The sequence below is a fragment of the Caloenas nicobarica genome, unplaced genomic scaffold (genome assembly GCF_036013445.1).
Source record: "Caloenas nicobarica isolate bCalNic1 unplaced genomic scaffold, bCalNic1.hap1 Scaffold_219, whole genome shotgun sequence".
Lineage (NCBI taxonomy): Eukaryota > Metazoa > Chordata > Aves > Columbiformes > Columbidae > Caloenas > Caloenas nicobarica.
Window position 1 is genome coordinate 183300 of NW_027017208.1, and position 9648 is coordinate 192947.

Genomic DNA, 9648 nt, shown 5'->3' on the forward strand with positions numbered 1-9648 from the left:
GAGCCCGACAGAGCCCGACAGAGCCCGACAGAGCCCGACAGAGCCCGACAGAGCCCGACAGGGAACAGTAGGGAACAGTAGAGCCCGACAGAGCCCGACAGAGCCCGACAGGGAACAGTAGGGAACAGTAGAGCCCGACAGAGCCCGACAGAGCCCGACAGGGAACAGTAGGGAACAGTAGAGCCCGACAGAGCCCGACAGAGCCCGACAGGGAACAGTAGGGAACAGTAGAGCCCGACAGAGCCCGACAGAGCCCGACAGGGAACAGTAGGGAACAGTAGAGCCCGACAGAGCCCGACAGAGCCCGACAGGGAACAGTAGGGAACAGTAGAGCCCGACAGAGCCCGACAGAGCCCGACAGGGAACAGCAGAGCCCGACAGAGCCCGACAGGGAACAGCAGGGAACAGCAGAGCCCGACAGAGCCCGACAGGGAACAGCAGGGAACAGCAGAGCCCGACAGAGCCCGACAGGGAACAGCAGGGAACAGCAGAGCCCGACAGAGCCCGACAGGGAACAGCAGGGAACAGCAGAGCCCAGCAGAGCCCGACAGGGAACAGCAGGGAACAGCAGAGCCCGACAGGGAACAGCAGGGAACAGCAGAGCCCGACAGGGAACAGCAGGGAACAGCAGAGCCCGACAGGGAACAGCAGGGAACAGCAGAGCCCGACAGGGAACAGCAGGGAACAGCAGAGCCCGACAGGGAACAGCAGGGAACAGCAGAGCCCGACAGGGAACAGCAGGGAACAGCAGAGCCCGACAGGGAACAGCAGGGAACAGCAGAGCCCGACAGGGAACAGCAGGGAACAGCAGAGCCCGACAGGGAACAGCAGGGAACAGCAGAGCCCGACAGGGAACAGCAGGGAACAGCAGAGCCCGACAGGGAACAGCAGGGAACAGCAGAGCCCGACAGGGAACAGCAGGGAACAGCAGAGCCCGACAGGGAACAGCAGGGAACAGCAGAGCCCGACAGGGAACAGCAGGGAACAGCAGAGCCCGACAGGGAACAGCAGGGAACAGCAGAGCCCGACAGGGAACAGCAGGGAACAGCAGAGCCCGACAGGGAACAGCAGGGAACAGCAGAGCCCGACAGGGAACAGCAGGGAACAGCAGAGCCCGACAGGGAACAGCAGGGAACAGCAGAGCCCGACAGGGAACAGCAGGGAACAGCAGAGCCCGACAGGGAACAGCAGGGAACAGCAGAGCCCGACAGGGAACAGCAGGGAACAGCAGAGCCCGACAGGGAACAGCAGGGAACAGCAGAGCCCGACAGGGAACAGCAGGGAACAGCAGAGCCCGACAGGGAACAGCAGGGAACAGCAGAGCCCGACAGGGAACAGCAGGGAACAGTAGAGCCCGACAGGGAACAGCAGGGAACAGTAGAGCCCGACAGGGAACAGCAGGGAACAGTAGAGCCCGACAGGGAACAGCAGGGAACAGTAGAGCCCGACAGGGAACAGCAGGGAACAGTAGAGCCCGACAGGGAACAGCAGGGAACAGTAGAGCCCGACAGGGAACAGCAGGGAACAGTAGAGCCCGACAGGGAACAGCAGGGAACAGTAGAGCCCGACAGGGAACAGCAGGGAACAGTAGAGCCCGACAGGGAACAGCAGGGAACAGTAGAGCCCGACAGGGAACAGCAGGGAACAGTAGAGCCCGACAGGGAACAGCAGGGAACAGTAGAGCCCGACAGGGAACAGCAGGGAACAGTAGAGCCCGACAGGGAACAGCAGGGAACAGTAGAGCCCGACAGGGAACAGCAGGGAACAGTAGAGCCCGACAGGGAACAGCAGGGAACAGTAGAGCCCGACAGGGAACAGCAGGGAACAGTAGAGCCCGACAGGGAACAGCAGGGAACAGTAGAGCCCGACAGGGAACAGTAGGGAACAGTAGAGCCCGACAGGGAACAGTAGAGCCCGACAGAGCCCGACAGAGCCCGACAGGGAACAGTAGGGAACAGTAGAGCCCGACAGAGCCCGACAGAGCCCGACAGAGCCCGACAGAGCCCGACAGGGCCCGACAGGGCCCGACAGGGCCCGACAGGGCCCGACAGGGCCCAGTAGAGCCCGACAGGGCCCAGTAGAGCCCGACAGGGCCCAGTAGGGCCCGACAGGGCCCAGTAGGGCCCGACCGGGCCCGACCGAGCCCGACCGGGCCCGACCGAGCCCGACCGAGCCCGACCGAGCCCGACCGGGCCCAGTAGAGCCCGACACGGCCCGACAGGGCCCGACAGGGCCCAGTAGAGCCCGACAGGGCCCGACAGGGCCCGACAGGGCCCAGTACAGCCCGACAGGGACCGACAGGGCCCGACAGGGCCCGACAGGGCCCGACAGGGCCCGACAGAGCCCGACAGAGCCCGACAGGGCCCGACAGGGCCCGACAGGGCCCGACAGAGCCCGACAGAGCCCGACAGAGCCCGACAGGGAACAGTAGAGCCCAGTAGAGCCCGACAGGGCCCGACAGGGCCCGACAGGGCCCAGTAGAGCGCGACAGAGCCCGACAGGGCCCGACAGGGAACAGTAGAGCCCAGTAGAGCCCGACAGGGCACGACAGGGCCCGACAGAGCCCGACAGAGCCCGACAGAGCCCGACAGGGCCCAGTAGAGCCCGACAGGGCCCGACAGGGCCCGACAGGGCCCAGTTTAGCCCAGTAGAGCCCGACAGAGCCCGTCAGAGCCCGACAGGGCCCGACAGGGCCCAGTAGAGCCCAGTAGAGCCCGACAGGGCCCAGTTTAGCCCAGTAGAGCCCGACAGAGCCCGACAGGGCCCAGTTAAGCCCAGTAGAGCCCGACAGGGCCTGACAGGGCCCAGTAGAGCCCGACAGGGCCCAGTAGAGCCCAGTAGAGCCCGACAGAGCCCACTAGAGCCCGACAGAGCCCGACAGGGCCCGACAGAGCCCAGTAGAGCCCAGTAGAGCCCGACAGGGCCCAGTAGAGCCCGACAGGGCCCAGTTTAGCCCAGTAGAGCCCGACAGGGCCCGACAGAGCCCGACAGGGCCCAGTAGAGCCCGACAGGGCCCGACAGAGCCCAGTAGAGCCTGACAGAGCCCGACAGGGAACAGTAGAGCCCGACAGGGCCCGACATGGAACAGTAGAGCCCGACAGGGCCCAGTAGAGCCCGACAGGGCCCAGTAGAGCCCGACAGGGCCCAGTAGAGCCCGACAGGGCCCAGTAGAGCCCGACAGGGCCCAGTAGAGCCCAGTAGAGCCCGACAGGGCCCGACAGGGCCCAGTAGAGCCCGACAGGGCCCGACAGGGCCCAGTAGAGCCCGACAGGGCCCGACAGGGCCCAGTAGAGCCCAGTAGAGCCCGACAGAGCCCGACAGGGCCCGACAGGGAACAGTAGAGCCCAGTAGAGCCCGACAGAGCCCGACAGGGCCCGACAGGGCCCAGTAGAGCCCAGTTTAGCCCGACAGGGCCCGACAGGGCCCAGTAGAGCCCGACAGGGCCCGACAGAGCCCGACAGGGCCCAGTAGAGCCCGACAGGGCCCAGTTTAGCTCCGTAGAGCCCGACAGGGCCCGACAGGGCCCAGTAGAGCCCGACAGGGCCCAGTAGAGCCCGACAGCGCCCGACAGCGCCCGACAGCGCCCAGTTTAGCCCAGTAGAGCCCGACAGGGCCCAGTAGAGCCCGACAGGGCCCGACAGGGCCCAGTAGAGCCCGACAGGGCCCAGTAGAGCCCGACAGGGCCCAGTTTAGCTCAGTAGAGCCCGACAGGGCCCGACCGCGAACAGTAGGGCCCGACCGCGAACAGTAGGGCCCGACCGCGAACAGTAGGGCCCGACCGCGAACAGTAGGGCCCGACAGGGCCCCACAGAGCCCCCACAGAGCCCCCACAGAGCCCCCACAGAGCCCCCACAGAGCCCCCACAGAGCCCCCACAGAGCCCGACCGTGCCCAAGAGAGACCGCCAGAGCCCGCCAGAGCTCATTGCCCATTGCTCCGCAGGGCACCCCAACACGTGTCTTGGATCCTCAGAGCTCCCCCTTCCTCCTCAGGGCTCCCCAAAACATTTCTTGGTTCCTCACGGCTCCCCAAAACATGTCTTGCTTCCTCAGGGATCCCCAAAACGTGTCTTGCTTCCTCGGGGATCCCCATTACTTCCCAGGGCTCACCAAAACGTGTCTTGGTTTCTCAGGGCTCCCCATTCCTCCCCAGCGCTCTGCAAAACGTGTCTTGGTTCCCTAAGGTACACTTTGCTATTAATTCCCTTTCCATCATTCCTATGGCTCTTGAGCGTAGTGAGCTTTTCTTCCACAGCTTTCCAATCGTGGCTATTACCACGGGCTCATTCCTCCGAGAATCTGGACCTCTAACTCGCCCTGTGCCTCCATCAGTAATCGGGGACGGCGCCTGCCATCCTGCCGCCATCGGTTGGTGTCGGGTGAGTGACTCGGGGCGCTGCTGGCCGAGAGCGGTTTTAGATCGCTTACCGTGCGACGTTAGAGTGATGGCAAGGGGGACTATTACTGCTTTGACAAAATATGCCGGGCATATTCAGGTGAGACTCGATTCAGAGTGATCTGTACCTGGACGGGAAATGCCGAAAGCTAAAGGGGGGCGCTTCTGTTGAGTCGAAGTTCAGATGGGACCCCCTTGCTTACTAAACTCCTGCTCAGAGAGGAGTCTAAGTGCAGCAGGGTCCAAACTTAGCCCCAGGCTGGATCTACGCTTTGTGTCTGTTGTGAGGTTCGGAATGGACCCCCTTGCTTTCTAAACTCTTCCTCGGAGAAGAGTCTAGGTGCGGCTGGATCCAAACTTAGCCCCAGATGGATCTACAGCTCATGTCTACAATACACAGAGCGTAGGGGAAACACCTAAGGGATTACATTTATATATGGCCAAAGGATTGCATGTGCTCACTCAACCCCTTATATCACTTAGCTGGGATTTCAGAGTTTCATCATTCTGCACCTCGACGTCCTTACCTCCCCTCCAGGGGCCTGGGGTCTGGTGGATTGCGGTCCGGATCCTTGGTCCCTGGAGGCAAACTCTCAGGCAAAGTCCATGAAAACAAGTAACCGAACAGAGTGGTACGGCAGGAGGGCTGACTCGAACTGCTGCCTTTGCTGAGGTCCCACCCGAGTGTAGAAATTCCTGGGTATTTATACCCTTACACACTATTTACCCACCCCTCACACCATGATAGCAACAATAGCAACAGTTGTGTCTGGAGTCTTCTTGCTTCTTAGTGGATCCTTTGCACTGACCTCAGACAGGCCTTTGCTTTGTGCAGCTCTAGATACGGTTTACGGTCCATAGGCACTTCATGCCAGCCTTGAATGTAGTGTTTTCTGTGAATGAATCCTATTTGTTCAAAGAAGTGCAATGCGGGCCTGATCTCACAGGTGGCGATCGTAGTCTGTAGCTGCTTTTGTTGCCGTGAAGCAAAGGTCATAATGACAAGTGATATACTCTTAAGAGGCATTTTTCTTTAGCTAAAAAGACTCATATTGACAACGCGGTCACCTACAAAGAAAAAAAATTAGTTAAGACACTGTCTGTGAAATAACAGCACGCTAGTCAACAATGATCTTTGGTATCAACTGTAAAACACAAGTGAAGGGACTGCCCACTCCCCCTGCCCATGGATACTCTAGCCTGGATGATGGTACAAATTTTGCCTACAGACTTGAATGTGTCAATAGATTAACCATGGACGCCTGGGGCTCGGTCCACCCACACCTGACTCCATGCCTCCGGGCAGAGCAGCTCCAAGACAAACACGCACATGTGCAGACTGATGCTGCACAGAACGCTACAAACACCACCACTCCAACAGGAACAAAGTCATTCAACCATGAGAACAGCAGAGACAGCACCAAAACAAACTACAGGGAGGCAGTGGTGAGGCGAGGAGCCTCTACTGCTACCCCAAAACAAAAAGGAGCCGAACATCACGGCTCCTTACGAGACGGCGCCACTGGCACAACAAACAAACGGAGACGGCGCCACTGGCACAACAAACAGAGACGGCGCAAGTGCAAGTAACTCCTGCAAAACCTAAAGACTTCAGGATGCTGGGAAGAAGTGCCAGTCCCTTAGACTGGATGGGTAGGGAGCAGAGCTGCCCACGCAGCCCAGAACTACACTATAACACACGACTGACCAGAAATGTCCGAGATGCAGGAACCATCCACGCTTTCAGCTGCTGATACAAGAAAACCGGCACCCAACTGGCAACAGGCCAATTGGCACCGGCGTTCCAGACCCCGGGATGGCACCTGAGATGCCGGTCGTGCCCCTCGGGCACGACGAGACCCCAGGATCGTCTGAACGGCGCAAGGCAGGCTTCCCGAAGTGCACAACAACGCAGACACAGGCTGGAGCTGCCCTGCCCAAGCTGGCATCGCACTGTAAGGTTCCCTGCGCCCTTTACCCACCCAAAGGGGACTGTTCCTGGACAGTCCTTTCCCCTCTGAGACCTTTAGCCCCCCGCCCCTGCAGTTCCCAGCCCCTCCCCAGCCCCCGTGCCTCCACTTAGCTTTCAGAGGGCCAAGGGACCAAATCCATCCACGGAGGAAAACACCACATGGGCTCACGGGGATCTTCCTGCATTGCCGGGTTCCTCATCAACATCTGCAACAACACAAGTTAACACACACTCACTAAGCAGTGCCAGCACTAAATATCATGTGCATCAACACCGACGACATCCACAGCACCCACCTCCCCCGAAGTTCCCAGGCGTTCCATTCAGCCTCTCGTGCCATGGGCGCAGGCAGAAACCCTCACCACTCGTGGCACCTAAGACAGCAGAAAAAGAGCTCTAGTGCTTGGGACAAGTCCCCAGCCCCACACTCCTCCTCACCCCTACCCCTGCTCACTGCAAACGGTCCTCTGAGTCCAAAGGGGTCCACAAAGCCCCTGCAAAACAAGAAGGAAACACTGAACCGAGTCACCAGGCAGTACTGTGCTCCTGAACACCAGCCACCTCCTCACCTTCTTGGCTGCTGGTCGGCGTGCGGCTTCGCCCCTCCGAGCTTGCCTGTAGCGCCTGCTAAAACAAAGGCGCATGCTCAGATACTGCCCAAAAGCACAGCCTGCCTGCAGACGGTCCCATGTCCCGCCCCTTTACCTTGGCTGCTCACCCACCTGGCCTCCGTCACCTTCACCTGCCACGCTGTTGACCGCGTTGAGGCCCAGCTACCACCTGTAAAACACAAGCAAAGGATTCTGAGACCTGCACCAGAAACACAACACCTGAAATGAGACGCTGCTTCGGCCCAGCGCTCCTTGCTCACCTCGACCGAGGAGCTGCGGTGCCAATACCCGGCTTTCCTCCTCGCTTCGCACCTATAAAATAGAGAAACAACCAAACTTACATAGAGGCACACGGCACACCTTCCCTCTGAGACCTCGCACCGGCCCACCTGCTTATGGCGCTCGGCTTGCCTCTTCCGTCGCTCTTTTGGGCCAAGTTTTCCCTCTGCATCTGAAATCAAGGTATTCAACAGGTCACCCAGATGCTGATCAACAGCTTGACCATTCCACAGGTCTGCTTTCTATTCACAAAGAACACCAGAAGCTCTAATCGAGCCCCTAAATTACTGGTGAAGGGACTGCCCACTGCCCCTGCCCACAGCTGCTCCGTCCTAGATGACTGAACAACCTTTGCCCACACTATTACATATATCAAGAGATTAACCATGGACTCCTAGGGCTCAGTCCACCCACCCATGACTCTACGTCTCCAGGCAGAGCAGCTCCGAGCCAAACGCACACATGCGAAGACTGACGCTCCACAGAACGCTACAAACAGCACGACTGCAACAGCACCAAAAACGCTCGACAATGAGAATGACTCCAAGACCAGAGACTGCATCAATCAAAAGAACCTGTGGGGAGGCAGAAGAGAGGCGAGAAGCCTCTACTGCAACCCCAAAACAAAAAGGAGCCGAACGTCACGGCCCCTTACAAGACGGCGGCACTGGCACAAACCAACCAACCAACCGAGATGGCGGCACTGGCAAAACGCTCCCGCAAGACCTAAGAACTTCTTCCCAGCATCCTGAAGTGCCAGTCCCTTAGACTGGATGGGTAGAGAGCAGAGCTGCCCACGCAGCCCTGAACACCACCATAAAACAACTGACCAGAAATGTCCAAGGCGCAAGAACCATCCACGCTTTCGGCTGCTGATACAAGAAACCTGGCACCCAATTGGTGATAGGCCAATCGGCACCGGCATTCCAGACCCCGGGATGGCGCCTGAGATGTCTGTCATGCCCCTCGGGCACGACGAGACCCCAGGATCGTCTGAACGGCGCAAGGCAGGCTTCCCGAAGTGCACAACAACGCAGACACAGGCTGGAGCTGCCCTGCCCAAGCTGGCATCGCACTGTAAGGTTCCCTGCGCCCTTTACCCACCCAAAGGGAACTGGTCCTGGACGGCCCTTTCCCCTCTGAGACCTTTAGCCCCTCGCCCCTGCAGTTCCCAGCCCCTTCCCAGCCCCCGTGCCTCCACTTAGCTTTCAGAGGGCCAAGGGACTGAATCCATCCGGGGAGGAAAACACCACATGGGCTCATGGGGATCTTCCTGCAGTTGCCAGTTTCCCCTTCATCCCCTGCAATAAGAAAAGAAAACAGACACACACTATTGAGCACCAGGGTAATATTTACCAGTACTAGTCTAATAGCCACTGCTCACCTTGGCTGAGTTCTGGGAAGGACATTTGAATGATCCATCCACCAGGGGCCACCGCCCACTGCAAGGGTTCTGGGGACAACACCGTGTTCTGTGGGTGATCAGGCAGGCGATGAGCCACCCCAGAGCCAGAAAGACACTCTGCCTTATGGCCCCGCTGCTTCCTGCAGAAGTGCTAGAACTCCATTTACAGATACAAGACGCTCACTCTAACCCCCGCTAGATCACCTGAGCGTCAGTCCTAGGAGAAAAGATTATACCAGCAGCTTGGTATACAGCAGTAAAAACCAAAGAAACAATGCTCCATTTTCATTGCAGTCAGGGGTTCTGGGAAAACGTGAAGCACCTGAAATTGATTTAGTAAATTACACATAGTTACAAACACACTTTCTGCTACAGCTGCTGTTGAACCTTTGCTGCTCCTGGAGCTCTTACCTCTAGCAGACACCTCCACTTCTCCAAACAGGTCTGTCCATGCTGACTAAACAGCTCAAAAGCTGCCCACTGCTGAAGGAGCAGCAGAGAACCAGCACCAAAGCAGCCCTGGAGCAGAATGAGCTCCTGCCCAGGGGCTGGGGCTCAAATACCCCGGGCCCCGCCCACCCCCCTCCCACAATCCCCTGGGGAAGGGGAGGGGTCAATCAGCCCAGGCCCCGCCCACCACCCTGACCAATCACCTGGGGAAGGGCGGGGTCAATCACCCCAGGCCCCGCCCACCACCCTGACCAAACCACCTGGGGAAGGGGCGGGGTCAATCGGCCCAGGCCCCGCCCACCACCCTGACCAATCACCTGGGGAAGGGGCGGGGTCAATCGCCCAGGCCCCGCCCACCACCCTGACCAATCCCCTGGCCCCTCACTGGCAATGTCAGCACCTGCACTTTTCTACCTCTATTGCATCTGCAATAACTGAGTACAGATTTCAACTTAGTTTTTTCTAGAATGTAGATAGAAAATTAAATACAATAACTATATTATTTGTAAAATTATGTATTGAAATTTCCGATAAAAA